Here is a 7113-nt window from a genome sequence, read left to right on the forward strand (position 1 = left end):
CCCAATGGTTTGCACTGTGGACGCTGGATTAGAAGTTCTCAGTTCTGAACATTTGCGCGCGCATAATTTTACAATTTAATATTTTTCTCATAGAGTTTACGTGATGACCTCACTAACACAGGTCACAGATTGAAACACATTATTTAGGCTCCGTCATGATCGGTACAATGGTTTTTTTCTTATCTTGGAAAAGCCTAGTAATTCCGTTCGTAGACAAGAAAGCTTCGTAAGCTGCGCTTTTGTTAATAAATATATAAAATAAAATAAAATTATTCTTATTTATGGTATAAACCCCATTCATAATTTACCATTACAATTACATTGTTTTCACAAAAGGACGCAAAATTATAAATAAAATTTTTACCTACAATTAATTTATATTTTAAATATTGTATTGTACCTAGTACATAGTTTCCCAAAATGGTCCCCCACATGGCGCTGAAGAGTTCTACGGGGGCGGTAGCGGCCTCGGAAGCAATTGCAGGGCTATGAGTTTGGGTGTAATTTGTGGTTGTCTATGTGTGTGTCCATGGCACCCGCGACATAGGGTTTACCTAGTGCGTGGCTATGTTAAGTGTGTGCGTGATTATTATTATTATATCTATCTATTTAAGACTCCATTTTATTATTATTATTGTAATTGATGCTGTCCAGGTGATGCTACCGCATTAGAAGAAAGAAAACTGAATTATCTGTATAGACTACAACTACATAATACACATATTTTTTTCTTTGTGATTTATTGTGTTAAGTTAATGTAAAAAATACGTGTTTTCAATTATTTTTTGTGGTGGGTTGAGAGCCAAAGTTTGGGTACCTATGATCTAGTAGTATTTTATCCTTACAATATTATTGTTTACCTATTCGCTCATTCTCGTAACAAAAGATCAACTTGTTTTAAGCACTATAATGAAAAAATCATCTTACTCTATTCACGGCATGCATGCCAGATACACTTCAACACCAGGGTAGAATAACACGAAACGCATTATATGATTATGCATAAATATTTGCACTTTGGCAGGCTTCTATAATTTACTGTCATATTAATATTCTGACTGTCAGCATGCGCAAAAGGATCGGGTCATGTAATGAGACCACAATTTCGCTGCACTGAATTGCCGTAATCGCAATTAACTGGTTTAATTGTACCGTACCATAAACATTTATCTACTTTAAACTCTTAAGTAACGTAGATAACGGCTTGGGTATTAATAATTGGTAAAGTAACGTACATAGTAAAAATGTACACAGCTTTTATTTTGCCTTTTAGAGCTTTGCCATTAGTGGCCGTGACAACTTTATCGTAAATTTACTTTTATAGCAAAGCACTCTGAAAAGTGGTTTTTCATCGTATCTTCTAGCTGACTGAACAAATCTTATCCCTCTATTTATTTAGATTGGTTGTCATAACATTACAAATTTTAACAGTTAGAATATAACATATTTAAATTTTCGACGTTTCAACGTTTCTTAATGGATCGACGCCATTTTAGGAGCGTTAAAGAGGTTTACTTATATTAGTTAGTGGATTAAAATGGCTTAATCGAAGCGTGTCTGCTATTCCATTTTGTAAAATATAGAGAAATAACTTACCCAGACGCACAAAGGCACACGTAATCACGCATAATACAGTTTCATTTTTTTCTTATAAGTATCATTGTTATTTTTATTTCTTTTGTTAAGTTAATTTTTAATATCTATCTACTTGTTACTTCGGGATGGGCGTTAGAAGCTGCAACACAGTCTTGGCGACTGATCTACTGTTGATATTATCTATATTCTTCTCTGTATAGGTTCTTAGTAATTATTTAAAAACCTAATACAAATGTTTAGATTTAGTTTAGGTTTCAGCTTTTCACAAAATGTACTCTGTTTTGTAAGTTTTCTTAGTAAGTATCTAGTTGTTGTACTTTTGGTGGAATGAAATATAAACGATATTTTATTTACTTAGAAATCCAATTATCTTGTATTTGTCTGAAACAAACAAATAAACTTCAATTGCATATATTCTGTGACAATGCTCTACATTCATGATCCTCCAGCTCTATTAGTTCAACAATCCGGTAAAGTAGAACAATGTCAAAGTGCTCAATGTTACGAAACTAATTCTAATAAATGGCTTTACAGGTTGACGCTATTTCTACAACGTACAAAATTGAAGACATTGTCAAAGTAAATTGTTTTCCATATCATTTTATTGCATTCTCACACAGAAATCTACCTGTCCGAAAAATGAGATAAACTTTTAATAACGTGAACCATAAATGTAGGCGAAATCTGACAACTATAATTCCTAATAACCACCAGGGTCACAGCCTAATGTCAGCAGCATTTGATTAGCTGAGTGGATCATTTTGCTTACGGCACAGCAGCACACAAAACAGTAATTCAAATTTTGTTGACTATTTAATATTTTTAATTCGTTGTTTTTTTTTCATTTAATTTTTTTGTTTTACTTTTGCTTCGTCTTTTTCATTCTTTCTTACTGTGTATGTGTGTATTTTTCTATTGTGGCGTAGCAACAAATAGTTTCTATTCTGTTTAGTACATGATGTTTTTGAGGATAAATATATGCAAATAAATCTAAGTCAAAGTTACACCAAATGTACAAATTCAGAGTAAAGAATTTCCGCTCCCTTATACTAATAGTGCCATCAAAAAGCCATAATCCTCAGTACCTGTGGACCTCACTGCTCTTATATTCTAAGAACATGTTATTAAACGCAAATCACAGGATATTTGCTCATGTAGACTATTAGACTTCATGTTGATGTAGATTCCGTTTATTTAACGAGACTAATTTTTATTAAATGTTTATTTTCGAAACGTTTTTTGTTCATTACATTGAGTAATCTGATTATGTTTAAAATAACGCAAGTGATACTTTCGTGATTTAATAAGTATTATGCTGGAGTAAGCATAAATGTAAAACTACATATATGAAACAATCTATTACTTTGCTGATATATGTATTGAAATTTCATTCATCCGCTTGTCTTTAGTGGCTATCAAATTAAATTAAATTAATAATATTCTACCAAGGAAAAATCTCTCCGGAAGATTTACCAGTAACCTGTGAAAAACGGGCCCTAAGTAATTTTCGCGTTAAAGTGTCGCTTCAGTACTATGGTCAGTTTAGCACCATGGCCATTTCAGTATCGTGATCATTTTAGTACCAAGGTCATTTTAATACCATGGTTATTTTAGCATCATGTTCATTTTTTTAACTGCTTCGGTGGCCGAACGGTCCCCACCCGACTGCCACGCAGAGGTCCCAGGTTCGATTCCCGGGTCGGGAGAAATATTTGTATGGCCTACATTTATTTCTCTCGTGAGTGTGGGTGTAATTTGTGGTTGTCTATGAGTGTGTCCATGGCACCCGCGACACAGGGTTTCACTAATGCGGGGTTATGTTTAGTGTGTGCGTAAAAAAAAATTAGTACCAAGGTCATTTTTGCACTTTGATCATTGGACCCCGAAACGAACTATTTTCGGCACTTATTGAGAACATTACATATCCTAACTTGAACAAATAGATACACGTTATTTTCGAAATTTTAAGAATTTAAATATACCTGTCGAGTGGATTAAAAAAATTAAAGAGAATCATAATATTAAAATAATCATTGTTTCAATCCGTGGCAGAAAGTAAAGCTCAATTCTTTTTCTATTAAATTGTTTTTTGTCAAATATCAAAACAAATTCCACGAACCAATACTTCAGTAAACTGCTTCTTAGTTATCGTAGAAACTTTATAGAAGAAAAGATCAAAGAGAAGAGGGGCAGAGGAAGACCTAGAGAAAATCATTTGTATAAGATACGTAATGAAAAAAATAATGTCGTGTCATATTACACAAATATCTTTAAGTTTACATGTAGTTATCGATAGTAAAGGCGAGCAAAGCCTCTCGTCCTCGGCTGCAGTGTGAAATATTAAACGTTTGGAATAAATTCTTGAGCTGCCATCGTAAATTCTATTCGCACTTAACTATCTACGTTAGGTACTATTATGCCTATGCATGAAAGTGGAGCATTTTAACCAACGTCAAAAAGACGAGATTTTTATTAGAGATAGTAGTAGTCCTGATAAGTTATATTTTTGCAAGTTCTTTTTATTTACATTTATTTCTTTACACTTTAGTAATGCCTTCGAGGACGGCAAGTTAATTTGTTGTTTAAAAAAAATTATTAAACTTGACAAGCAATCCCGCATGCAGACAAGAATACATGACACAAGAAGGTCATTGTTATAATGAAGTTATTGCATCAAATATTTCTCACTAAGATTTGAATTCTAAACAGTCACAGTGTATATCAAATACTTACAATCTGTGTACTATCATGTTCAATCAGGTTCCACGTGCTTAATATAAAACAGAGCCTGCACCCAATGTGAATTGATAACAAACTAAGGATGCTAAATTGATGGACTGCATGTCTGCAGTCTGCAATCGTGATCAACTTCGACTGCATGCAGTCGAGAATTCAACTGCAGTCGATGTGAACTATAAGGCTCAACTCACACTGGCGCGGAGTCGAAGCGTCGCGTCGCGTCCTGTTTTTCAACTACAACACTTGGCAACGCGCGAAGCCGCTCGACTGCACCCAAGCGTCGACGCCCGTTTCCATATTTGCATAATACAAATTTATACCTTAATAATGGGAAAATAGAGATGAATATACTATAGTCGAAAAAAATGACGCGAAGCGTCTCTGCGCCAGTGTGAGTTGAGCCTAAGTCCGAGAATCAAAAGCGCCAATTTACATCCTTAAAAAGGAATATGATTATTTCGTGTCTGAAACAACTTAATATTTTTTCATTAACAGCAAAAGGTAACTGCTACTTGAGGGTTTAATCAACATAATAGCAAAACAAACACACGATCACTGATACTCTTCTCGTCGGATTTATTTTACAATTGCATAATTCTTTTTTGTTGACCTTTGTTTACATTTTTGATCGCAAATTACGAATCTACGGATACGGCTACCTACGGCTAGGCTATAGGCATGAATTCGTTGACAAACTAAAATGGAAGATTTTCATAGTGATATGTTTATCAGCATTTATTATATTAACTGCCTCAGTGGCTGAACGGTTACCATGCCGGACTGCTACGCAGAGGTCCCGGGTTCGATTCGGTTCCAGTATCGGTTCGATGTATGGTCTACATTTATTTCTCTCGTGAGTTTGAGTGTAATTTATGGTTGTCTACGAGTGTCCATGGCACCCGCGATACAGGGTTTCCCAAGAGCGGGGCTAACAGTGTGTGAAAAAAAATTTGGAATCATAAATGTTTTGAACACACTGACAAACTATATGTTCTGTTATTGAGAAATGCAAAATTTATGGCGAAAAAAAGAAGTTTTGTGAAGAAGCTTCACTGTTAACGCAATTCTACTGTAACGAATCAAATCGTGCTTCGAAGTGGTCGTGCCTCACGCATCGGTGGTACTCCGATCAAGGTCACGGCTCATGCGGCCATTCGCGGATGTTACCTCATCCAGCCTTTGCCTGTCAAAAAAAACAGGAGAATAGGTGATGGCATCACAAAAAATCTTTTTGTTTCATTCTCCGGTAATTTGCGAGTGATTAAGGTTTTAGCTCGACAAGAATACAAGTTCATTATTAAGCTAAAATTGTGTTACAATGAAGATGGTGTAACAACATCTTAAAAGCAATTATTAGGAACTTTATTGAATGTCTACGAAAATTACGAAACCAAATAGTATAACCAGATTTGCAAACTACGCCAGTTGAAATTATTTGAACGTTTGCCGCATGAAAACCGGCGAAGTGCACACCAGGGACTAATATTTGGCCCGTTACTGCACAAATTATCAAAACGTTATAGGCGCTTAGCGAATAAAAAAACTGTGATAAATGCTGCAACAGATGAATGTTAATTTCTCAAAATGTTTTTTAAGTCGTCGTTAAGCCTTTGCCCCCGTCACCCTGAGACAAAGTTGACAAGTCCCTGTCCCTGTAGTTTCACCAACATCCATACCCTTCAAAAACACATTACTGCTTGGCGGCACACATAGGTAAGGTGGCAGTACTTCCTTGTATTGTCTTTCACAAGAAGGTCTACTGCTACTAAGCCGTGATGTACAGAAATGTAAAGATACGTAAGCGAAATTAAATATAATTTACTGTCTTCAACATTTCTAAGCTTTCGCAAAGAACAACTTTTCGTTTAATTAAATTGGTATAAAATGTACTCTTTGTGTAATAAAGGTTGCTTTATGATCATACGATAAAAGTGCTTTTACCGCATGAAATATCACAAAAAACATAAACCTCACTTCTAAAAAGTAGTCGTTTTGCAGATTTGCCTTTTTTACACCATGGTTGCGAAAACCTTACATTCAGGCGTAAATTTACTTTCTAATTTACTATGATGGCACTGGAATCATTAATGCTTATCACTGGTTATGGTCATCATAGCTTTGGTAGTCCATTCTATAATTCATTATGCTGTTAAGGTCTCTATTCCAATAACAACGCAAAGAGAACTAATGCAGGTTTATTCGGCCACAATCCAATAAGAGTAACAACAGTTAATGCAATTCAAATAAAAGTTCATGGCTCCGAGCCCGGCGGCAGCTCAAAATAACCTGTAATCACAAGACACTACAGAATCAGTGCAGTAGAGCAATCCAGCCGCAAAACGGTTCAAAGACCGTTGCAGTAACTACTAACTAGTTGCGGTCTCTGATACGATTAGCTTTCGCGCTTAGCGGTGCCACATACGTGTTGGGATGCTACCAGCACATTAAGATCCGTCACTCTTCTACTAATTTGCGACTTAAACGTATCTATTTTCAATATCAAATAATCGTGGAAAATCTGTAACTTCCCAAGACCAAGAAAAGTAAAATGGGAAAGCGCTAAACGCCTAAATATTATTCCCGAGCAAGTATACCCTTCGTTTTGTACGAAAAAGTATTTCTCTAGACACCCTACGGTGATATAGAACATTAATGCTAAATTTGAATGCGATAATTTCATTATAATGTACACTGGGTGTTTACGTGCTAATAATTTTTGTCTGGACTGGCAGGCAAAGTACCTCTGCTGTACTTGCAATAATTCTAAAGGTTAATAAA

Source organism: Hyposmocoma kahamanoa, unplaced genomic scaffold (genome assembly GCF_003589595.1).
Source record: "Hyposmocoma kahamanoa isolate Upper Pololo Valley unplaced genomic scaffold, ASM358959v1 88, whole genome shotgun sequence".
Lineage (NCBI taxonomy): Eukaryota > Metazoa > Arthropoda > Insecta > Lepidoptera > Cosmopterigidae > Hyposmocoma > Hyposmocoma kahamanoa.